The sequence below is a fragment of the Lepidochelys olivacea genome, assembly GCF_965140295.1.
Source record: "Lepidochelys olivacea isolate rLepOli2 genome assembly, chromosome: 1".
NCBI lineage: Eukaryota > Metazoa > Chordata > Testudines > Cheloniidae > Lepidochelys > Lepidochelys olivacea.
In genome coordinates this window covers 268,074,306-268,101,038 of record NC_140411.1, presented here as the reverse complement: position 1 = coordinate 268,101,038, position 26,733 = coordinate 268,074,306, and the positions used below count along the sequence as shown (strand labels likewise).

The window sequence follows — 26,733 nt, the reverse complement described above, 5'->3', positions numbered from 1 at the left end:
ATCATGGTGGTATTGAAGGTGAGTATGTGAACCTCGGAGCCCTTGATGTAATCTTGGAAAGTGTGACAGGCATCGTAGACGACACAAAGCCCCAGGATGTTGGTATGCAGTGAAGTTTCCTGTTCTGACCACAGGCCCTGAACTTTCAGCAACCTCAGATGTGCTCCCCAGCATATCAAGGAACAGCTGGTGACAACAGACCTAGTCAGTGGGGGCCAAGCAAAAGGAATGCCCTGGAATACATTGCGCTGAGTCATCCAGGATGGGTGGAGGCAGTCAGACCAGTCTGTCTGAGGGATGATGGGTTGGATGATAGACTGAATTCAGTCACATTTGCAGAGGACGAAGATTCAATCTGGCAAAACATACAACCTGCATGCATGTAGCCATGTGACCCAGCAGCCTCAGGCACACTTGAGCTGCGGTAGAGAGTTGAGACTGCAGCCCCAGACAAACGCGGTGAATCGTCTGAAAATGACTGGTTGGCAAAAATGCTCTCAATCGTTCAATCTATTAGGATCCCAATGAAATTGATTATTTTTGACAGGGGACCAATATTGACTTTCCATTGTTTAGGATGAGGCCCAGGCTACTGAGTAAGTGTAGAACACAGAGTGTCTCATGAATCGAACAGAGTACAAAGTTTAACAAATGTTACAAATGTTTAACTTCAATCCTAGGAAAATCCATCTTTGAGGAAATCAAGGATTTGGGCAATATTGATTGATTAGTTTAATATTGTTTAGATTTGTCCCATGCATGAATTTTTTCCATATTTTGACATATGCGATAGGCAATTACTTTAAAGATAATAGCGCTTCCCATCACTTAGACCAAGCAGTCTTTCCTTTTTAATTGACTCTTCATAAAAGCCATGAAGTTCACTGGAGTCTTTCAGGATCTAAGAACTGCAGTGGGCCCTGAGTTAATACATCCTGTCTGACAGGCAGAGACTTTGGAGGATGGGAGAAGAGTCTAACCAGCTCTGAGAAAGAGGAACATCAGGATCATGGGGAAAAAAAATCGCTCAACTCACAGGTGTCACCTAAGCATAGATAATAGTGGAATCAGAAAATACACAGTAGAGAACTTTTGGAAATGGCTGAGACAATATCCAAGGCTCTCTCTTCAGTTCTTGTGTCTGGAGTAAAAGTATATGGTCTATCTTGGTGGCAAACAGGTCCATTCTGAGTTTTCAATCTTCTTTGCAAGCAAGGAGAACACTGAAAGGTCTGTAGACCACCAGCTAGTCTGCTTGGAGGCAGAACTGAAATGGCAGGCTGCCGGAGGGGATGAACCAACTTCTAACCCAATGACTGACAGGTCTGGTCTTCACCTGTAGAGGGAAACTTAATGTTGCTGGAAAACCAAGCCTGGCTGTGAAAGAGAAAACTAATATAATCTATGAAAACTTGTCCTAATAAAATTCCCTGTATTTTTATAACATTTTATTGTAGCATTTTATATAATTTTAATCTTAAGCTTGTCTATCTGAAAGTCTGCCAAATACATAGCGTGTCTTTAGCTAGTTTGCTGGAAAACTGGACATTCCTAATGTTCAATCTGTTTTCTTCCCTACAGTAGGGAAACTATTCTAATGGGTTAATTATATTTTTTCTATTAACAAGAATAAATAAAATCAGCAACTTCAATTATTATTACTGCTACGATATATACTAATACATTTTGTATAACTCATTGCCACTAATAGCAACCCATCTACTGCTCCTACAAATAATGCAATACCTTGTTACCTAGCAACTGAGCAAAGTCACTGCTACACTGAAAAAACAATCTGAATGTCGACAGAACATTCAGAAAGAACACAAAATAATCCATTCCAATGCTCAGGAATTCAAAATTTAAATAAAATATGCTTGATCGTCGTGTTATAAGTAGCTTCAGAGGCTGGGTTTAGATAAAACATACATTACACGATACTGACAATATCTTTATGTTCCTGCTGAGGTGCTTCTTGGAATATTTTATGGACACATAAGTGGGGGGGGGGAAGGGAGGAGAGAGAGAGTGTGTGCATACTATTAATATTGCCACGTCTGATTTTTTTTTAGTGTTGCTTCAATAGGAACTTTAAAATGTCAGCTTCATTAACACTAAATGCAATTCCTTTTCTTTCTGATTTCAATGCACCATTGCACAATACTATTCTTTACAGAATCTTTAGCTCTTTTTAGCATACTGTCAGGTGTACAAAATTATGTCCAGTGTTCCAAAAGAAGAAAAAGACACCCTGACTGCATAATATTTCATCCCCATTTTGACAGATTATGGTGGTTTTTTATACTGTGCAAATTCCTCAGTAACCAAGAAAGAACAATAGTTCAAGATGATTTCTGGTTTGGATCCATATTCTTGGGCAAGATGTAGCTTCTGCAGGGTAAGCTTGGAACCTTCTAGTTACTGGTGTCTTTTAGCCCACATATGTACCATCACTAGCCAGTGTATAAAAGGTTGCATGGCCCCTGCTACTACTCAGGTTCCTCTACTTATATACCAAGAATCTACAGGAAAAATCTGACATAATGGGAGTGTGGATCCATGAAAATGATCCTCACCCTGAAGGGCTTCAGTTACTAGAGTAAGAAAGCATTCTTTTTTTATTAAAGCATTGCCTGCTTGATCACCACTGTCGGTGATTAACGAACAGCCCCGAAGCCCTAAGGGAAGTGGATCCGAGGACTCAATTAAAGACTGACTGCAGGACTACTCTCCCAAATTGAACTACAGATCTAGAGACTAAACCAAAATAGTAATGCCATGGAAAGTAATAAACACAACTCCAGGTAGCAGCATCTGTAATCAAAACATTTCTGAGACATGCAGTAAAAGTTGCCTTGGAAATTGTTAAAAGTGCCCTAACCTCAGTTGGTATTGTGATGCTGGCTAGGTCAATCATGACAGGAATACATACACCCTTTAGGTCTTGCTAGTTCATAGCAAGAGAGTATGCAGAATATAAACACACTTGAACAGTCTCTGTGTGCAACCTGAGTGGCCCTTACTATTATCTTCAAGAGCTACCAACAATCCAGATTGGCTTACTCCTGTTTAGAAAGTAGTTTACAGCCTTCAATATCTAGTGTAGACTGGCTTCGTCTGGTGGTGAATGGAACTTGGGGAAGACACAGATAGATTGAGGGACTGCCTGCAGTAGAAATCAGAGACCACCTTTGATAAGAACATGAGATGTGGGCAAAGGACTGCCTTATTCTTACAGACCACCATACAGAGTGGTTCAGGATCAATGCCTGTATCTTAGACTCCCCACAATGAAGTTCTCCCTTTCTGGAATGTAGTCCTTAGTAAGAAGTGGTGATAGTGGTTCAAACTGGGGTTCCAAAACTTTGGGAAATGCCACAATTATAGGAGTGGTTCATGCACCAGAGCAAACTCATGAAGTAAATCCTTCAAGAATTTCTCTGTAGGATAAACAAACATGTAGTTCTAAACAGACAGACAAAAGACCAATACTACAGCCAGATGCACTCTTTCTAAAATGATAAAGTCCAAATTACTTAAAAGGAAGCAGATATCCATCCTATTAATTGTGGGCTGACTAGTGGGCATCCAGTCCTTTGATTCACCCCAATGGAAAACAAACAATTTCCACTCTGAAGAGTAAGTATTACTGTTGGAAGGATTCTTGCTTTCCAATAAAATTTGTTACCCTCCATGGAAAATCATTTTAGACAAAGGAAACGCAGTGGATCTAATTTACCTAGATTTCAGTAAGGCGTTTGATACCGTGCCACATGGGGAATTATTAGTTAAATTGGAAAAGATGGGGATCAATATGAAAATTGAAAGGTGGATAAGGAATTGGTTAAAGGGGAGACTACAGTGGGTCCTACTGAAAGGTGAACTGTCAAGCTGGAGGTAGGTTACAGGTGGAGTTTCTCAAGAATCAGTTTTGGGACCAATCTTTTTATTACTGACCTCGGCACAAAAAGTGGGAGTGTGCTAATAAAGTTTGTGGATGATACAAAGCTGGGAGGTATTGCCAATTTAGAGAAGAACCGGGATATGATACAGGAGGATCTGGGTGACCTTGTAAACTGGAGTAATAGTAATAGGATGAAATTTAATAGTGAGAAGTGTAAGGTTATGCATTTAGGGATTAATAAGAATTTTAGTTATAAACTGGGGATGCACCAATTAGAAGTAACAGATGAGGAGAAGGACCTTGGAGTATTGCTTGATCGTAGGATGACTATGAGCCGCCAATGTGATATGGCCGTGAAAAAAGCTAATGCCGTCTTGGGATGCCTCGGGAGAGGTATTTCCAGTAGAGATAAGGAGGTTTTAGTACCATTATACTGTGTGCAGTTCTGGTCTCCCATGTTTAAGAAGGATGAATTCTAACTGGAACAGGTACAGAGAAGGGCTACTAGGATGATCCGAGGAATGGAAAACTTGTCTTACGAAAGGGGACTCAAGGAGCTCGGCTTGTTTAGCCTAACTAAAAGAAGGTTGAGGGGAGATATGATTGCTCTCTATAAATATATCAGAGGGATAAATACTGGAGAGGGAGAGGAATTATTTAAGCTCAGTACCTATGTGGACACAAGAAAAAATGGATATAAACTGGTCATTGGGAAGTTTAGACTTGAAATTAGACGAAGGTTTCTAACCATCAGAGGAGTGAAGTTTTGGAATAGCCTTCCAAGGGAAGCAGTGGGGGCAAAAGATCTATCTGGCTTTAAGATTAAACTCAATAAGTTTATGGAGGAGATGGTATGATGGGATAACATGATTTTGGTAATTAATTGATCTTTAAATATTCATGGTAAATAGGCCTAATGGCCTGTGATGGGATGTTAGATGGGGTGGGATCTGAGTTACCCAGGAAAGAATTTTCTGTAGTATCTGGCTGGTGAATCTTGCCCATATGCTCAGGGTTTAGCTGATCGCCATATTTGGGGTCGGGAAGGAATTTTCCTCCAGGGCAGATTGGAAGAGGCCCTGGAGGTTTTTCGCCTTCCTCTGTAGCATGGGGCACGGGTCACTTGCTGGAGGATTCTCTGCTCCTTGAAGTCTTTAAACCACGATTTGAGGACTTCAATAGCTCAGACATAGGTGAGAGGTTTTTTGCAGGAGTGGATGGGTGAGATTCTGCGGCTTGCGTTGTGCAGGAGGTCGGACTAGATGATCATAATGGTCCCTTCTGACTTTAGTATCTATGAATCTATGAATCATAATTCAAATAATTCAGTCAGACAGAGACTTTGGATTTAGGTTGTAGAATTTGTCTTTACCCCCGAGACAGAAGATTCGGCACAATGAGCAGAAGGATTTGAATCTCCACTACCAAAATAGAAACCCAAAGCTAGTGAGTTGATACTGGGCTTTTGAGCAGCAGTGGGGTATTGTCCTCCCTAATATTTTGGAGAATCCTAGGGATAAAAGGAATTGGACTAAATCTATAAAGGAGCGTCCACTTAAGACAAAGAGCAATGCACTTATCAGAGACCCCCGTATTCATGTACCCTGGAAGCAAACTGACAGCACTTTGCATTGTCCTCTATGACAAATAGGTCTATCTGAAGGGCTTCCAACTTCTGAAATAGGATACAGACTTCAACCTTGAGCCATTTGGGCAGAGTATTTTCTGCTGAGCTCATCTGACAGACTATTCCCATTGCCTGAAATATGCAGAGCCATGGGTGTGATGCAATGGCTTCTCCATTTCTCCATCACAGCTTCTCAACAAAGTGACAGAGATGGAATTTTGCTCTGCAGGTTGCCATAATACATGTCAGTGGTGCTATTTGTCAGGGTATCCATTCATGTGCACTTTCTACAAGGCAGAAATGTCTTGCATGCCAAGCAACCTATTCTCACCTCCAAGATGCTTTTACAGAGTTTGGAAACCTCCTGCATTCAGAGTCCTTGGATTGTGCCACAGTCCAGATCTGAAGTGTCTGTTACTATGATTGCAGAAGATGAAGTAGAGCTAAAGAGAACATCCTGGCAGATATGGTCTGATTCTATCCACCACAGAAGGTAACCCAAAATTGCAAGAGGCACAGTAACCACTCAATTCATCTCAACTAGATACAGTCAAGATACTGTTCTCAGCCAACCCTGCAATAGATTAAACTGAAGTCTGGCTTTGAGAATCACATATATGCAGGAAGATATGAAACCAGGGACAGAAACTTACAGACATTTGAGATCTTTATTTGATGTCAAATACCAGAAGTATCTTGACCATTCTCTGGAATCCATCCTGCAGGTCTGGCATCCACAACCACCCGCGGAAGCTCCAGTATCTTTTTCAGGATGCAAGTGGATTTTTTAATGTTTGTTCTGAGGATCAGGGACTGGAATAATCATGCAGATTATTTTGAGAAACTACCTTTATGTGTCAGTGAAATATCAAAACATGACTAGTTATTAATGACTTGTTATCTCTAAGGTGGGATACCCCTACTGTCAAGAACTTAATTAAAATTCTTGAGGCCGTGGAGAGCCCAAATTGTTGGAACACAAAATTGGTGGTTTTTCACCAGGGAGAAGGGACTAATGTTAATTACCTGAAATTGTATGATATGAGTTGTTACAGGTAAGTGTTGTTAAGCAAAACTGTATGATGGAGTATATTGTTGGATGAACACCAAAAATAACATATGCTGCTGGGTGCACAGAGAGTTGTGCTCTTGGACGGAAAATCCATTCAGACTTCGCATTTGGAACTTTAGGGGGTTTGAATTTGAAAGACCATTGGCTGGCTCCTGAGGAGAAAAGGAGTAAGAGGGGGGGTCTAAGAGCTAGACTGAGATCAGGAAGGGAAGCAGGGCCAAACTCTTCTAAGATTAGGCTCTCTCTCTGGGAGTAAGAAGTAGAAGAGTTACTGATTGCTGTTATATTTATGTTATGTTTACTGTTTTAAATCAAAAAGTTTAGTGGTTTTTCAAACCCAGAAGTCAGAGGCAGTCAATAATGGGTTTTGAAAGCATCTGCAAGGCCCTCAAAATACAGTTAAGAAAAGCAGCCAGGATCACCTGATATTTACTGGCAAGTGTTCTGTGAGGAAGATTAGAGAGATTAAAGGGCTGCAACTATGACCCAGAGACACTGGTGTTGAACCAGGTGTATTTCCTGGAAGGGGCAGGTTGTGTCTAATCACCCACACAAAATGGGAGCTGTATTCAATAAGCAAGGCTACTCATGATGTGGAAATGTCTCTCTTAGAAGTTGAGAGCTACAACACAATCCTGGGAAATATGGATGCCAATGTCACCGGTGGTAAACCCAGGACAAACAGCTACAAAAGCGGGGTAGTAATTAGTCCCAGGGGATTAAAAGGCCCCTCCCTATCCACTGAGGAGAGAGAACCACAGGACAATAAGGTTCAGCTGGAAAAGGGGTTGCTAGGGAACCAGTTAGGTTCAGCTGACTCCAACTACTTGGGACCTTTTTAAACCCTCTCCTGGGTGGTAGGAGGGAAAGAGTGAGGGGAGCAGGGAAGTTGCCAGTAGGCTGTTTGCAGCAAGACACCAGACCTTCCCAGTAGGGAGGCTGCACTTGCTCCCCAGAAGGGAAGGAAAACAAGCACAAGGGACTGACTGAGGAGAGGAGTAGGAGGACCCTGTACCACCTATATGGATTCGCCTTGCCCCAAACCTGAGTCTCCAAGGCTAAAAAGGATTGAGCCTACTGAGGCAAACAAGGTATTTTGCCACACACCATACAGAATTTCTGCTTGACAAACTTTTGAGCACTTTGGATCCAGTTTGCAACATAAACCCCCCTTTCAGTAATTGAATAGAGCCCCTTACTTTTGTACAGCTAAGAGATCTTCTCTAATGTTCCTATTTGGAGGAGAGAGATTATTTTGTTCCTCAGTACTTTCTTGTGAAACTTGTTTCAAGGCTCTTGACAGAACTGTCAAACCTGATGTTTTCTCCTAGACATGGTAAGAAACAAACCAGCAAAGGCAGATTCAGACATCTACTTTTCTATGTAGTAAAAGCAAGCTATCTTTGAGAAGACCACTAACAACTACACTGTCTAGATGACCCCTATCTCTGGAAATAGAAGATGGTAGAATGTTTCTTGGAGTATGGAACATAGAAACCTGGAGATCTCAAAAGCAGCTCTTAAATCTTTCAACTTCCAGAGTCTCTTCTCTATCTTCTGACAGAGGAGTCAAGACTTCCAAAGGGGAGACTGTCTATTACTATTAGCACCCCAAAGAGAAAACCAGAAGATCTCAGTCATGACATAGGCATGCAGCAATTCTCTAAAAATGACCATATTTTTGGAGTTTAAAGTATCCACCCTCCATACACCCACATCAAATAGCATTTGAAAGCTTATTTTATGTACGTTTAGATGGGGTATGATGTGGAGCTGCCAAGTGATGTTGTAAGCCTACAGGCAAAGTGAAACAATGTTCCTCAAAATGAGAAGGTGTCATTTTTTTGCATAGTTCCAGAAACACAGCCACATGACTATGGCTACACTTTGTAATGTTTAAGCTAATTTCAACACCTTAATATGGTGCTTATTAGTCAAAGCTAACAAATAACAATGTATTGAAAGATTTTTATTAGTTTTGCATGGGCAAGTATTATTTTTTTTCCAGAAGTTATGAAGCTGTTTAGCATATGGCAAAAAATGGTGAACATCAACATTTAACCAGTAACCCATTTTTTCCCCCCCAATTCAGTTCCAGTTCAGGTTCAGTAGATGAACAACATTATGGTTCAAGTTTGGTTCCAGCTCACCTCAAAATACTGTCTTGAACCAATTCCACTTCAACTCCCTAGTCTGCCTGATAGAAGGTTTTAATTTGTAATTGCCTACGTATGCAGTACTAGTCTAAAAATATTCTAGAAACTAGCTTTTTTAATTCAGTGACGATGCACAAGTCAGGGTTAGTGGCAATACACAGCTTCATATTATGAATATGCAAAAGCTATGAGGGAAAGAAGCGACCTAAAAAGTAGTAGTAAAAACAGAATCCACAAATAAGTCCTTGCCTGTGCACTGAAGAGGGATGAAGAGCATGTTACAGCTCTTATCACCCATATCATCCACAATACGACAAACCCATTTGACTCTGAATCATACCCACAGGTGCTTAGCAAATCTACTGGACTGCATGTAACATCAGATGTACAAGAGTCTACTGAAAACAGCTGATGTTAGTGAAGAACAAATTGAGAGGTGCACTTGATTCTGATGGGACACGTTGCTTCTTCAGCCCAGTCAAGAAATCTGGCATCAAAACATTTGCTCATATGGCCACGAAGGCCAAGTATAGGTCTGGCAATGGAGGGATAATCAGAGAAGCTTTTACTCCAGACATTGTTTTCTGCAGAGTCCTGTCCTTAGCAAGATGCAGGGATGACATCTCAATGGCAAGTATTCCACCCAGTAGAACCTGTGCCTATGTCCCTCTTCCATGCTGATGGAACAATGAGAAGAACAGACAAAGCTGAATTAGGGCATCAGCTGGAAGCTCAAGCTGAAAGAATCCACAAACTAAGAGCATGCCACAAAGAAACCAGAGTGTACATCAGAAATGTCATGTCTGTCATACAAATGATGCCTAGAGACAAATTCCACACATTCGATGAACTAGCTGATGAATACTTGAGACAGGTCCTAAATGGATTTGACAAAGCTAATTCTGTAATTAAAGTCTTTGATAGATAGGACTACAGTAACTGTGAAAACTTCAGAAAGAGTGTTGGACTAGATCTAAGGTTGGATGCAAGAAATACCAAGTGAATAATACCCTTTGCCTCCATGGAAAAGTGTCTAAAGTGGCATCCAAGAAGCAGCCACTTGTAAAATCCCTCTGTTCCTATATGGTTCAAAATGCACATGCAAGCACATCCAACACAGACTTTGCTCCTCTAGCAAGAAGACGGTCTATCACCAATAGAAATCTTGAAGAAGTCCAAGATTTGTACTGTACTCACGAGGAAGTGGACACAAGCATGCTTCTGTACGCTGAATTTGCCAATATCACTTTCGGGTCTCTTGGTGTCAAAGGAACCATAGTAATTAGGTCACCTGATACAAATGTTTTGGTTCTTGCTGTTTACTGCTTTCCAAAATGGAACAAACATAACACGGATTGAAACATGCTGGTAACAGTGCCTAAGTGACAAGTGTCGCTTCATACCTGTGTGTGCAATCAGTGATGCACTCACTCTTGACTTCTGCAACACATTTCCTATTGTACCTGCATTAAACAGGATGTGACTTCCTATTTGGTATCAGGGGCGAAAAAATCTGTGCTTAATGTTGTCAAAGCAAAGAAAGCTTACCACTTCAGAGATCTTGCCCCATTGGGAAAGACTGATGGACAAGCCACAATTTCTGCAGCAAGGAAGTGGGTAGCAGTGCTGTATGACAACAATGAGAAAGAAAAGGAGACCAAGAGACTACAATTGTTTGCACCCTCAAAGAGGACAAGTCATTGGCCAAACTCCCAGCATGTGAGGACAGTTTGGAAGAATATGTCAAAAGAAAACCTTTGCAAAGATTGGATGTCTTTGCACAGAGGTAAACCAGCCATTGGATCATCATTGCAACGTGGGTGGAAAAATGTGGATGAATTACTTTCTGTATTCTAGGGCCCAATAGCTTGAGTTTCTACATGATATTTGTGCTTGTGCTCGTAGGGGTCACTGTACAATGTACTGTATCTGTAGTCAGAACAATCGTCCCTAAACAAAACTGCACAACACGCCAAGGCCATGAAGACCGCAGTAACCCGTGCACTCTGAGCTGAGAATCATGAACAAGATGACGATAATGATTTTGACTAAAAATGTCACCAGAGCTATTACGTTTCAATGACACCTGTAAAGATTTATTATTAAATTTTGTTTTACCCTTTAGATTGTTGTTGTGATGCTTTGAGGTCACTAAGAAATCCAATTTTATGTCTTGAAATAACCGTCATTAAACTAACAGAAAACAACTGAAAATATTTCAAAGTGGCCATTTTAACCTATTGATGGTGTCATTGTTTATCCCCATATCCATGGTAACTGCACCATTTGACAGCACTGCATCATACCTCATCTTAAAAGCTTTCGAATGATGTATAATATGCATGGTTGTGGAGAGGGTAATTAAGTTGACCAAATCAATGATGTCTGCTGGGGTGGTGTTCACCTGCAATGTGGTTACACTTCTACTTGCTTGGCCCTGAAGAGGATTATAATGACTCATAGTACCAAGAGGCTGAGTCCTTAGCAGACTTCAGGTCTCTGGCTTGAATTCAGCACATAGGCAACCTCATCATGCAAGACTGTGGAACCACACAGGCAAAGCTCAAAGAACCACCTAAAATTCTGTTTAGGATTATCTGACTTTTTTGTTAAATTGCACAAATGACACATTTTAGCAAACTGTAAATCAAAAGTAATATCACCATCTTACAAGAAAGCACCAACTTAAACTTATAAAAGCAAGAAAATTCAGACTGTAGGCTAAAAACACCAGGCCAAAGTTATATCTGTCCAGTCCCAGAGGTTTGACACCTTCCATGTCAAATAGACTGGTAATAGCAAAGTCCATCATGAATTTCTTGTGAGTCTTGCTCTTCTCCTTTTTCAGGTTATAGAAATTTTTGCTTGGTCACATGTCTTTAGGGATGGGTGGAAAAAGCAGGAAGGGGTGGTTGCTGTTGTGAATGTCATTATGAATTCATCACACAGCTCTTTGGAATGTCTCTACAGTATAAACAAAAATACTCTACACACAGTTTACATACCACAACGTACAATATACATAAGGTTTCTTTTAACAAAAGATATTTTTGAGGAACAGCAGCACATAGATCTTCAAAATCAGTAAACTATTTTCATTTCTGTTATTAAAAAATTCTATAGTGCGTTTTTAAAAGTTATATACATGTGCACCCAGGTAAGACTTTGTGGTGCAAACTCAGACCTGGCATAAGCAGATGTACCAGCTATGGAAACCTCTGGTCTGAATGAAGTGGTGATTCAAGTTGCACACTGAGAGTCCAGATCTCTGTCAGCATCAGTGCTGGAGTGCAAAGGCTTTTTTAACCTATATTTGTGCTCCCCCGATCCTCAGGGCTGTTGGGGCCCGATATGACGCTCACATCACTTACAGCTGCATCAGGACTGATCTAACCTTCTTTGGCTCATAACAGCCCATTAAGAATGAGCTTCAGCAATACCTTTACTCTCTCCCCAACATGCCCCCATGCTGTTGGTGAGCCAGCAGAGCCAGCTGATATGGCACAGAGCTGGTATAGTCAGCGCTGCACTAGCCAGAGATTCCCCTGTGCCAAGGAAAACCTAATCTGGCCTGATAGAGCAGCTTTTCAGTCCTTTTGCACCACTGGAGAAGCATAAAAGGACCAGAGCAAAAATCAAGATATGGTCGAGGGAGTTAGTGTATATAAAGCAGAGTAACTTGCACTGATTTGGCATGCAGTGTGTGGAAGCATGCTGAAGAAACAGAAGGGGACCATATAGAAGGAAGATATCAAGATAAACTAGAAGCGCTAAACCCGTTTATTTTATTCTCTCCGGTGAAATGTTTTTCTTGCTACATCACCACTTTGTGCTCCCACTACATGAAAGTTAGATTCATTTTGGATCCCTGTAACATCCCAAACCAATGCAAATTATCCTTTTTTTAAAAAAAAAATTCAGCTACACCTTTTTGCCAGACTAACACCACTATTTATGTCACTGCTGAATTTGGAGTAATATGTCAGAGTTTCAACATATTTGCTTGTGGCTGAACTATAAAGACTCTAAAAATGAGACTTTATAAAGGAGACACTTTCACTCTAAACACTAGTAGCAACAGCAGACACAGCTACTGTATAATACTTGAACACAGGACTGATATGTGAATGTAATATTTTCACATTAGACTGAAAATCAAAATATACTGTGAAGGGCAGAAATCTTTAAAGAAAGAGACTAGTTACGACAAACTTTTAATTTCATATTTGTACCTCCAGAAAGAAATATACTGCAATTATTTCTGTAATAATAACAAGACTGTTTTATGTAAGTATTGCATAACTCAAAATATGTAACATACATGTCAATATTACCACAAAAACATGAAAACTTTTGTTTTGTATCTGTTCACCAGGTCTGATGCACTTGTTTCTTTATAGAGTATTTTTATCCTAAGCATTTTTTGCAAAGGAAATATTTTTATAACAAAGTGAAACAAATATTCTTTGGGAACAAGTGCTGCACTCTGCTCTGCAGGTGAAGGGGAATCACGGAATCGTTCCCTTTGCAAAACCATAAAGCAGGATAAATGTAGCACTAAAAGGACTGGTAGGTTGGGAAACCAGTTACCACCTTGCCGAATGCATTGGGACCCTGGATACCTCGTGTGTCCAATACCATCAGCACCAGCTGGCAGCAGGACTAGGGCCTAGATTTCCTCTAACTGAAAATAATTGTGACCCTATCTTAATTAGAAACAGGGAAGTTTTTCAATTTTCTGTTGACTCAAATGATACTCTGAGCCAGAATTAGTCACAATACAGGGTTTCCCCATCAATATCAAGGATACAAAAATCAAGGAGATAGTGAAGTAAGAAAAAATTAGGATAAAGTACATATTTACACTAAAAAAACCTAATTATCATTGTCATTTGAATGTACTCAAAATGTTCAAAGAGGAAAATCTGTCACTGACAACTCACTTTTTAGACAATATACATTAGTCCAGATTTTATTTCAAAGCATTCTAAGATTTTATTGAAATCTTAATTAATTTATTAATTCCAATTCAGCAGTCTCTCGTTGGAGTCTGTTTTTGAAGTTTTTTTGTTGAAGAATTCCCACTATTAGGTCTCAGTTTGCCCAATGTACATGGCAGAGGGGCATTGCTGGCACATGATGGCATATATCACATTGGTAGATGCGCATCATGAAGGATCTACAACCTATCCTGAAGGATGACTCATCACTCTCACAGATCTTGGGAGACAGGCCAGTCTTTGCTTACAGACAGCCCCCCAACCTGAAGCAAATACTCACCAGCAACCACACACCACACAACAAAAATACTAACCCAGGAACCTATCCTTGCAACAAAGCTCGTTGCCAACTGTGTCCACATATCTATTACGGGGACACCATCATAGGGCCTAATCACATCAGCCACACTATCAGAGGCTCGTTCACCTGCGCATCTACCAATGTGATATATGCCATCATGTGCCAGCAATGCCCCTCTGCCATGTACATTGGCCAAACTGGACAGTCTCTACGCAAAAGAATAAACGGACACAAATCAGACGTCAAAAATAATAACATTCAAAAACCAGTCGGAGAACACTTCAATCTCTCTGGTCACTCGAATACAGACCTAAAAGTGGCAATTCTTCAACAAAAGAACTTCAAAAACAGACTCCAATGAGAGACTACTGAATTGGAATTAATTTCCAAACTGGATACAATTAACTTAGGCTTGAATAAAGACTGGGAGTGGATGTGTCATTACACAAAGTAAAACTATTTCCCCTTGTTTATTTCCCCCTCTGCTGTTCTTGTCAACTGCTGGAAATGGCCCACCTTGATTATCACTACAAAAGGTTCCCCCCCCGCCCACCCTGCTCTCCTGCTGGTAATAACTCACTTTTCCTGATCACTCTTGTTACAGTCTGTATGGTAACACCCATTGTTTCATGTTCTCTGTGTATATAAAATCTCCCTGCTATATTTTCCACTGTATGCATCCGATGAAGTGAGCAGTAGCTCACGCAAGCTTATGCTCTAATAAATGTGTTAGTCTCTAAGGTGCCACAAGTACTCCTTTTCTTTTTGCGGATACAGACTAACACGGCTGCTACTCTGAAACCTATTTTATGTTGTTATTCTTATTTTATTATTGTGAAAACACAATCCGTAACATTATCCTTTAGTTTTCAAAATGGAAGCACAAAAGGATATCAGTAAAATTCTCCAGCCAGACAGGTTGCCTGATTGTATATACTTAAAGGAGGGTAGCCCAGGGGGAAATCACCCGAGTTAGCAAGCTTGAGCCAAAATTTTTTAAATGTGGGACTTTGGCCTGAATTTCAGACATGCTAAACAACCTCAGCTCCCTCTGAAGTCAGCTGGAGCTTCAGGTACTCAGCACCTTTGAAAAATCATGCCACTTCTATTTAGGTGCTGAAATATAAAATGTGGAGCCCAACCTTAGGCAACAAAGTTTGAAAATTTTGGCCTGTATCTTGATTAAACACAGACATTTTCTCTGAAGTTCTAGTTGATTGCTTACTCCACATGACAGGTTCAACAGTAAATAAATTATGTCTTACTAAATTATGTCTTCCCTAGCAGAGGTACACAGGAGGAAGCAGAGGGCTCAGGCAGCCACTTCTGCCCTAGCATACCCACGCTGGAGGCAGCCATAATGTAGCGAGCTAATGCAATGCCTGCTGCCCCAGAAAGGATACATCTGGATAGGCTGCCCCACCAGCACCTGCTTTGCTGAGGGAAGTGATGATTCAACCTTTTAAAGAAGCATACAGCAAGAGATGTTGTTCAGCACCGCCTCCCACCAATACCCAAGCATAGTATCTTTGACATAGGCATAATGGGGCAGATCCCCAACGTACACAAATTATTGCTCAATTAAAATCAATGGAGCTATGACAATTTACACCTGAGGATCTGGCCCAATGCCTCTAAGCACCTCCATTTAAGATAGCTAGTGACCCTTTCCCCAACCTCGCTGTGCAGCTCTCCATTTTAATGGCATAATTAAGACCTAAGTTTTGTGAAAAACTGAACAGCTACAGACAATATAGAGCAGTTGATGTGCTCCATGAATTCCGGTCTTACAGAACATCACATAGCGGCTGGTTGGTGGTGTTAGAGAATGTTTCGGAAGTGCCCTCAACATAGAAAACATTATATATTACCAGCAGGACAGTGGGGTGGGAATAGGTATTGTTTCATATTCTCTGTGTATATATAAAGCCTGCTGCAGTTTCCACGATATGCATCTGAGGAAGTGAGCTGTAGCTCACGAAAGCTCATGCTCTAATAAATTGGTTAGTCTCTAAGGTGCCACAAGTCCTCCTTTTCTTTTTGCGAATACAGACTAACACGGCTGTTACTCTGAAATTTGTTATTATTGTGCAGTGATCACGCTTAACGTAGAAAAAGCATTTGACTGGATCGAGTGGAGCAATATAGATATGTTCTGAGATGGGTAAGGCTTGAACAGAATTTCTGAAATTGGTTTTATGTACTAGCCCTAAATCACTGAATGTCATTCTCAAAATTTTCACAGGCAGAGACTCTAAACAGGAGTTCCACCTGTTACATAACATGGCCATACAGATGCCTACTCAAATTATAACAAAACAACTAGAGTAGATTGCGTAAAAGTAGAAAATTATATATTTCATATTATTCCTGCACTGCTGTCATCCTCCGATTCCTGGAATAAATGAAACTTTGCAAAAATTATATGAGCTCAAAGATTTATTCCCATCATGTATGGATATGAAAATTATCATCAAGGCTCAGTTTATAAAGTTAATCAGTGGTGTGGAATCCTCTAGTGAACAGATTGGTGCAATGGGCAAGTACATCCCTGGAGACTTGAGTTCCCATATCAGATTGCAAGTGAAAATTAGTTTGGCTGTTTCATCTGAGTCTCTATTTGGGTATTTTGGAAAGCCAATAAATACATAATCAGTCTTATGAGGGGCCTGAGGACGGAATAACACAGGACACTGCCAATCAGTACTGAGACGCACTAGCACAGTTCTGTGAAAAACCTTTCTTCCTGGTTTCTTGACTCAGGCTAGAGCCAAGACTCTCCCCTCACTTTCACGAATACCAATTCACTTTCATATTTTTAAGGAAAATAATTATGTGCATACAGTTCTGTAATGCAGTTTAATTGTAACACCATAGCATGCATATTGTACTCTCTCTTTTCACTAAACATTTACAGAATAATTTTTACTAAAATATTTTTCTATGCATTTGGAGCCCACTGACTTCAATAGTAGTTTATTAATGTTAATGGAAAGTGTTATCGATTTACTTACATGTATCATAATTACAGAACAGATGTTTGACAGGTGAATCAGGTTTTAAATTTAAAAATTAGCTTTCTAGGTGACTGCATTATTGATAATATTGTACTGTTATTACATTTTGGTATGATCTATGAAGTCATATCTGGAAAATTAAATATCAAAACAACTAAATGGCATAAATGTTTTACTGTTTCTATATAGACTGGGCTTTTCTGCTTAGGCACCTTCTGTTATTTTAAATTCTAATTTTTAACTATTTCTAAATTGTTGCTTACTCAAGAACTCAAACTACACTTGAAACTATGCAAGACTTTATAAAGCAGAATAAAACATCAGCATAGATTATTTCTGCAAAACGTCCTGGAGCCTTTTGATGTTGATGGGGGTTTTGATATTGACTTCAATGAAAGCAGGTGTGACAAAGTGGGAATTTTTTGTACTATTTGTACTATTGTGTGTGCCTCAGTTTCCCTGGTGTGCTGTTACGCTGTGGGGGTGAAAAAGGACGGTTTGCTCTTAGGGCAGGCTAAGAGACAAGGGTGTGAGCATTGCCTATCTGTCTGTGGCTAGATCCCCATATCAGTGGAGCACTTGAGAAGACAAACGCAAATCCAATTGCTCAGACATTGAGACCTAGCAATCAAGGACTCAAGGGATTTGGATCTCCCCACTTCTCAGAAGGTAGGCTGAGCAACATTCCCCAGCAAGAGAACAAATGACTTGGAAGGTGTGAGGTGGGGAGATAAGAGTTGATTTCTGGAAGGACTCAGGGCTCACATCTTCAGTATGACCAAGGAAGTCAGATGGAGAGACAAACAGAGCTTGAACCAAGAGTTCACTGCATTTTGGCTGGGCTCTGGGCTAACCAGAATGAACTATGCTCTTTGATCTTCAGTTCTCTCTACTACTGTAAAGACTTCCTATCCTGCGTTCCAGTTCACAAATAAATCTTACTGTTTTTACAATGCTGTATGAGGTGTATTAATCCCTGAAGAATGTTCAAGTCTCCATCAGGACTCTGTCTCAGTTGGACTCGCTGACGGAGCTCATGGTGTGAATCATGAATGCTGAGGGCCCAGAGGTGCAGTCTAAGGAGGCAGTGAAGCCACATGGCTTACCCTGAAGGAAGAGAGAGACCGGTAAAGGGGTCTGGCACACGTGAGGGGTTCTTCCTAGAGACTGTTTGAAAGTTGGGGGCAAAGCACCAATCCTGTGGATCCATGATAGCAGGATGAGACCCATAAAACAAATGAACAGATGGCCAACCATTATAAACACAATCATTTTAATCTATAGCTGCTCTTCATCCACACATTTTGGTACTGTTTAACTATATAGCAATAAACTCTGATGAACATTGTCATTCACTTTGTATTTTCATATACAGGGATAATCCCACTCACTCGTTTCTTTGACTCATTATTCTACCTGTGAGTTTGCAATCATTCATAGCTTTTAGAAATTAAAATAAATTAGGTATAATACGATGTTCACCACTGCAACATAGAATCAGAAGAAAGAAACTGCCCTCTTTGGAGCACATATACACTAATAGGTCTGCCATTCCCACTGATTTCTGAGACAACTCCCACTGACTTCAATCAAAGCAGGACGGGGTCCTAAGTAATACATGCTCGTGTCACAGACTACATTAAGGGTCTGGTCTTGCATTGCAGTCAGTGGGACCACTCACCTAATTAAGGGATTACATGATCAGCTCCCAAGCTAATACTTAGCTACAGTAGGACAAGTGAAAGAATGATTCACCCTCCTTTATGTAATATTTCTCATCTTATTTTTCTCTGATTTTTAAACTATTTTATTCTCCCCAAAAGAAAAATACTGCTTGAAGAAAGTGTTTTAGAATTTAATCAGTGGGCTAAATCCTGCAGTCAAACACGCAAGACTCTCCATTGACTTCATTTGTTGTTATTAGTACAAAGTGCCAGCACCATGTATCTGGTCTTCAGTATTTCAAATAAGAGTAGAACCACTTGCTTCCCTGTGGCCTGCTGTTTTAAAAGAGAATGGAGAAGAAACTGTCCAGTCACATGAGGACTCAAGATCTCCTAAGTGAACCAGATGGAAACACCTGAACAAAGAGATGCATTTTACAGCAATTTCTAAATGTGTCCAGGTATGTGCTTAAATGTATTTCTGGGGGGAGCAAATTCCAAAAGGCACAGGCCTGCTTGAGAGAATGCCCTGCTTGCAACTCCGTTAGATCTGACCCACAGGCCACTGAATTCAAACATTGCAGATGCATCTACATCAGCTGGTGGGTTGGGGAATAATCTGATGCTCATTACAGTCACCTCAGTTAAGGTAAATGTATATTACACAAGCACCTTGAATTTCATCGAGCAGCTGAATAGCAGAGAGTGCAGAAACGCAAGTACAAGTGTGATGTGTTTTCACCTGACCACCTCACTCGAAGGGGTGGCTGCATTGTGAACTAGCAGGAATTTCCAACTGGTTTTTACAAAGAATCCTACTAGAGTCCATTTCGGCAATCTTGCCAAGAGGTCATGAAACATGGATAACTGAGATAAGATCTATATATGGGGAAAAACAACAGGAACATCTCTGCCATTTGTAGATTGGGAGCAGTGATGGTTCTAAGCAGTGTCCCTATGTTGTGGACCACTTTAATAATGGTTCAGCAAATACCCTCTGTTGATGGAGAAGTTACAGACTTTCCCAGGTCCTGAAAGCTATTCCTATTGAGCGTTAGCATCAACTTTGTCTTGTCCAGACAAAAGGCAAAGATTTCAATCTAGATCCCTGCTTCTGTGAGCTTTGTATGGTGGTGTCTGGGTCAGACATATCAGCAATATACTGATGACATTGCAGCCCATATCATCTCATGATTCTCTCAAAAGATTCATACAGGTGTTGAATAGAAAAGGATAGGGTCCTCTGGAACCCCACACACGAGGGCCCAGCTAAGGAAGAGCAGACATCCATCACCACCATTTGGGAAGTACTAGAAAGAAATGAGCAGGATCGCTCTAAAGTATTCCATCCACACCTGCTATAGCAGGCAGTTTGTGTAAGTAGTATCTCATGAATGATAGCGTCAAAGGCTGTTGAAGATGGAGGAATGTCAGCAAAGGTGACTGGCCTTTTTCCAGTGCCCTTGGAACATCAACCATGGCAATAAGAGCCATTTCCATGCTGTTGCCTAATTCTGAATATGTCAGATCTGAGATATTTTTGGAATTGGTTTGCTATCACTTTTTCAATTATCTTTCCTAGAAAGAGGAGGTTAGTTATTCAGGACACTGGTGTCCAGAGCTGATTTCTTTAGCAGAGCCCTGAAAATACTTTTTTCACAGTAGCCGATATTCCTTTCAGCCAGAATGGGCACAGATACAGTTAACATGAAGTCAGGCATACTATTTGCAAAGCTGCAAGTTTCTCCACTTTGGATATAGGTTTACAGTATTGCTGCCCTCTTCCACCTTCACCTTGTTATTCCAGATCTCATAAGGGAGATTTCAATTCCTAAATCTGGACAATTTAGTGCAGATAATGCAAATACAAAGGCAGAAGAAAAAAGGTCTGTCTTTCTCCCCATGCTGACTGCTGCACAGCGTTGCAAGAACTCTTTGTGTCAGAGACAGATTAATCGCTGGACCTCTCACAGAAACTCCCTAGTGTTCTTTTCACTTTTTCATTTGTTACAGGTAATCAAATCAAGGTGACCTATTGAAGATGGCTCAGAAGAAAGGAGCATGCTGGTGGTTGTGTAGAGCTGAACAGTTGCAGAGATATATCAGACAACCTGTACTTTGGAACGGATGAGAAAAGACGTATCTTCCAGGGTATCTGGAAATTAATAGGATCAATAAATCTCCATAAAAGCAGTCATCAAACCATGACAACAATTGTTTCCCATTTCCATTTCCTTGACAGTGACAAGTTCTAGAACATCTTGAACACCTGGGACCAAAGATTATTTGTTCTAGACATGAGTTGGCATGAGGACCAAGAGGCCTTGTGCCAGCAACTCACTGGTACTGCCTACACCAAGGGATGAATTATGTTGATTTGTGGTGGTTCAGAAGGCTGGTGTAATTCTCTGGAGATGTCATTTGTTCTCCAGAATTTAACTTTCATTTTTTTACAATGAAAAAAGCATTCACTAGTTCTTACAATTGTGAAGAAAACTTTAAAAATGTGAATCAAGTATAAAGTGATGTCTGCCTGAGTCTGCAAACAGCCTGAAACGATAACTCTGATAGAGGTATGAACCAGTCAATTCATCTCAAAGGTGTGCTAACTTTGAAGCCTAATTATAATTTAAATTTTCAACATTGTTAATCAAGGCTGAGCAAATCATGGGAGAGGGGCAACAATATGAATCTCTCTACAGTCTAGAGAGAGTGGTGTTTTGTTTCTCAATTGTCTTAAGTGGCTGAATTTTGGACTATGTATGGAGCTTAGAAAGGTACCTTTCATTTCCACCGCACCACCACCACAACCCCTATCCTGCATGCAAAATGAAATCTCCCAGGACTAACTGTCATGGGGACTTCAGTACATGGCTTGACAATATCTCAGTAAACTTCAGAGCACTGTGGAAGTTTGATATATACATGAAGACTGCAGCTCATTATGTTTATCATTATGGTTTAATAGATAAATACACAGGAAGATTTTTTCAAAAATGTGTACTTTTGACAGATTAAACAAAATGGAATCAGTACCACCCAGATTGCTGATAAAATTTAAAAGAAAACAAATAAATATATAAAAACATCCACCATGGAAACACAATTAATGGTAGTCTGTTCTTGGAACTTAAGTTTAATCATAATTGAGTGGGGGCAATCAATGGTCCTTCTTGAACATCCTCAGTTACAGAATTACTACCCAGAGATTTCCTTTATTCTCTCACTGGCTGCATTTAGGGAAGGCTGCAGACCACAGCTAGAGTTCCCTTGTCTTGTTTTTGCATCTCTACCCCTTTTTTCTCCATTCCTCTAAGTAATTTGGAAATTAATCCATTTGAAAGTGGAGGGAGGTGTTTTAAGATGGCATCACAAGGAGAAAAACTGAGTCCTTAACCATCTGACTTTGTTTTTTACCACACAGTGCTTAGATGTATTGTGATAGGTGAACTATAAATGCCTTGAATTAATATACAGAAGCACAATAGGTTTTTGTAATTGCATTTTTATGGATAAGCTCGTCTGGCATTGGCTGATCACCACATCTCCTTCTTTTAAACCAAACAAAATTTAACAGATCAGTAGTGTTACAAGATTCTTTTCCCCCGTTGATACATATGGGTATTTTTGCTGGTCCCAATCCTGCATTCATTTGCACACACGGCTAACAGAGGAAGTCATTGGGACAGCCCACATGCCTAAAGTTAAGCACACCTGTAAGAAACTGAAAGATCAAGAGGCCCATGAGAGTTACAAATCCACATCAAAGGGAAAAAGACCCCCATGGTGAACAAGTGTCAAATTACTACACCAAAATTCATCAGCTATAATAACTAAATCTTCATTGATTTTATAGCACCATTAAACACTTTGTAATACCATCAGAATGGAGTTTTATAACATCATGGTAATTGCACATTGCAGGATCAAGGCGTCCTGCTTTGAAAATAAACGTCTACTCATTTTACGTAAATGCCTTGGATTTGTATTGGTATTCATTTAGAAATTGGAAACCATTACACTGTGACAACATTCTATTCTCCTGACCTTATCTCTTCAGCAGAATATTATATCTTATTATTTCTCATATACAGTGTAGCACATAAATATGTGGATTTTTAACATGGATCCAAAAGAGCAGTTACTGACTGTGACAGCAAAGGCTACTTTCAGACTAGTTTGTAGCTCATTGACACAATAGACCAGAATGTCTCCAAAGGAACCAATAAGATATGTTTTGTCAGTAATGTTCCCCAACTGGACATTATGGTTTATTTTGTTAATATTGCTGCTGTCCAGAGCACTGTGGAATAAATCTTGATTTCATGTATGTGGGCATGGATTGCCAGCAACCAACCACTTCACACACATGTACAAAAGTGGAAAGGAATTTTGCAAGATACATGAAAATATGTCTTAGTCCACATGCTTAAAATCCTTAAAGAAAACCATTACTGCACATGTGAAATAGCATTCTAAATAATATGCTAATATCAATACTGCCAACCTTAATTCCAGAATATAAAATAATGGCTTGTTATACTTTATTTTTAAAATCTAAGCCTTTTTGAATTATGAAAGCATGAATCATAATTTCAACCTGTACACATCGCTGTTTCTTTCTCTTTCACGTTCATAGCCCTTACACAGCAGAACTGATTTTCTTGACAATGTCTAAACAAAAAGGGCAAAATAGTATGGCTGTAAAGCTGAGACCTTCTTTGACAAGTTTTAGTCCGGAGCAAATTACATCCAAGTTATAAAGTCACTGAAAATAGAGGTTTACAATGTAAATGCTGACACAACCTTCATGAAAGCAGCAATTGCAGGCTCTCCATGCTATATTATAGCTCTCCAGGGTGTATCACTTGAAAGTACATGCCCACTCTCCCCTACCCCAAAAGATTAATCATTGCTTAAAAATACATGGAGAGAGCACAGTGTATATAAAGCTTTTCAGTGTCTCTTCCTCCCAGTACCACTCAGAGGTGATGAAAACTCACCAGACGACAGGACCATCTCCATCAGGCAGCTGAAACTACAGCGCACGCGATTAACATTTTGCTTTACCTTTTCCGTTTTTTTTTTTTTAAACAAGGGAAGATCGACATCCCTGAAGACGGAGCATTTGGCTGGGAGGGGGGGGGGGGAGAGGGGGAAAGAACCGATCCTTGGGATCACCTGCACTTTGCAACCCCACAAAGCTGGAGCAAGGCGGGCAAATAAATAGGCAGACAGCACAGGTTAACATAAAATAACCCTTAGCATCAACCCAAACTACAGCAACGGGGGGGGGGGGGGAAGGGAGGGGTGAGCCCCTCCAGGCTCGGGCTGAGCTTCCGGACCCATTTGCAGAAATCGCCCTTCCCCACCAAACCCGGGGGGCTGCGGAGGGGGTGCTGGAGGGAGGGGACCAGCGGGCCATGCAATGGCAATTCCGGCGCACTGGCTACTCACCGGCCCCCGGTCTCACCTAGGGGCGGCGGCGGCGGCAGGGTGGGGGGCGAGCCCGGCCGGGCTGGGCGGGAGGCCGCTGCTCTCGGGGAGATTTCAGTGCGGCAGCTGCTATCCCTCGCCTTTGTGCATCTTGCCTTGCCCCGCGGAGTGAGGCAGGGAGAGCGCGGCGGAGCCGAGCACAGCTGAGCGCTCCCCCGCTCCCCTCCCGAAGCCAGCCGGCACCGCCGCGCGCGCCCCCGCGCAGCCAGCACCGCCCCCCCGCCGCCTCTCTCCGCGCGCGCCCGCGGCGCGCTCCGGGCCGGGGCAGCGGCTCGCTCCGCGCCCGCTTGCCCTCGCGCCGGGGGGAAGGGAAGGGCCGGGCCGGGCCGAGCCGGGCCGGGGGGCGCGCGCTCCCCTGCACCCCGGGGCTGGCTGGGTCCCGGCGCCGCGCTGGCTGCTGCTGCTACGCGCCCCCCGCCGCCCCCGCTCGCATCCCGTTACTATGGTTATTCTCGGTGTCTCCCCCGCGCGGGGAGGGGGCGGCGGCGGCGGCCGCTCTGCAGGCGCCCACATGCCGCCCCGGGGAGCCGGCCGCCGCCGCCTGCACCTGGGCCACCATGGGGCTGCTGCGCAGGAGCCGGGGAGGCTGCGGGCAGCCGGGGCACGGGGCTGGGGGTGTCACAGAGGAGACGGGTGGGGTTGGAGGTAGAACCGCCCCCCCCGCAATGGCGGGCCAGAGACAAATCAGCCCCTTCCTCTAGCGGGAATGGGGTGGGGGGCACGACAGCAGGACCCCGAAAGTGCAGGGCCAGGGGAAAGTCACTGTCTGCAGCGGCTGCAACTTGCAGAGAGGAGGAGAAACCCATTTTGTTTCCTACCAGCTGCCAAACAGCTTCCCTGTCTCTCCTCTCAGCTCAGGCACTTTGTTTTACATCACTGTTTAAATACATCTTAGCAAATCTAAAATTCATGAGTTAATGTGAGCAGATAACCACCCCAGCGGATTGTTTCCTTCAGGAAAGGCGTCCCCCTAAGCACCAACAGCATCCACGAATAAAGGAAATATAAAACAAAAGATAATTTCCTTAATATTTAACTTTTAAAAATGTCTCAGGGCAGAATTGCACTCACAGATCCCCATGGTGGCTCTCAAATGTTATTTCACACCCCCAAGGGAAGTTTTGTGTATGTAAGATGAGCACATTATCAATCAAGGTCTGCCCAGTGGGTCTAAGAGCAGAATTTTGCCAAGTCAAAATATCATACTACAATGAGCTAAGTGCAATGATGTGACGTGTGTGGTTTCTCGTGAAAATTACATTACTGTGGTACAGTTCCAATAGACTGCAAGGTTTACTCTAGGAACTAGGGGTTAAAGAACTTAGGCCCTTATTTTGCAATTGAACCCACATAGCCTCAATTGTGGATTGGAGGATCAGGGCCTAACTTTTTAGATGTTGGGTTTACTAAAAACAAACAAAAAAGTGAATTTAGTGGTTTTGCCCCATATTCTTGATTTCTAAACATCTGAAGTCACCACACTAAAATTTTGTATGATTTGCAGTCTCTGCAAAAGAAAGACTAAGGCCTTGTCTACACTACAAAATTAAGTCGACCAGGCTAGGTTAGAAGAAAAGGAGGACTTGTGGCACCTTAGAGACTAAGGTGCCACAAGTCCTCCTTTTCTTTTTGTGGATACAGACTAACACAGCTACTACTCTGAAAAAAGGCTAGTTTAGGTCAGCGTACAGTCACCACAGTAATTCAATTGGCTGTTGGTGTCCACGCTATCCTCCTACTGCTGTTGAGTGAGGCATGTCCTCAGCAGGAGCGCTTGCACCAACCTAAGTGGAGCAGGGGGGGCTCAAGCTGTGAACCCCACATGAGGCTGGCAGCCAACATGCAATGTAAGTAATGTGGTGTCTACATGGACACTGCATCACCCTAACGACATCAGCCTAAGCACTATGCCTATTGCAGAGGTGCAGTTATTAGGTCGGTGCAGTGAGCAACTTACTTCGGCGGAAGCAACGTTGTAATACAGACTCTTAGGCCTGGTCTACAGTATGCGGTTATTTCGGAATTAGCCAAGTTACCTTGAAATAAAACTGGTTCTGTCCACACGACCAAACCAGTTTTTTCAATTTAAAGGGCTCTTTACTCCGATTTCTGTACTCCACCTCAGCAAGTGGAGTAGCGTTAAATCAAGATTGCAGTTCTGGGTTACAGGTACTGTGGACGCAATTCAACGATATTGGCCTCTGGGAGCTATCCCAGAATGCTCCCTTGTGACCGCTCTGGACAACACTCTGAACTCTGATGCACTAGCCAGGTAGGCAGTAAAAGCCCCGGGAACTTTTGAATTTCCTGTTTGGTCACCATCAGCACAGGTGACCATCAGCACAGTACACCATCACAGGTGACCGTGCAGAGTCCACCATCTCAAGAGACCACGCAGTCCCGGATTCACAGAGGAGCTCCAGCATGGTCCGAATGGGAGGTACTGGATCTCATTGCATGTTGGGGAGACGAATCTGCTATGTCAGAACTACATTA

The 26,733-nt window shown here is 41.8% G+C and overlaps 1 protein-coding gene across 9 annotated transcripts in view; it reads right to left on the bottom strand.

Moving 5' to 3' along the window:
• The window catches only part of ANKS1B (ankyrin repeat and sterile alpha motif domain containing 1B), a 754,152-nt gene that overhangs the window by 110,995 nt on the left and 616,424 nt on the right, over positions 1-26,733 (bottom strand). The window contains exon 1 of one of the 9 annotated variants that reach the window (XM_084617344.1): positions 24,199-24,476. The exons of 7 other annotated variants lie outside the window; for them this stretch is intronic. The gene's annotated coding sequence lies outside the window, so the exon portion shown is untranslated. Of the gene's footprint in view, positions 1-24,198; positions 24,477-26,733 lie in introns of those variants that run through there. One more of the 9 variants, XM_084617345.1, reaches the window with a different exon arrangement.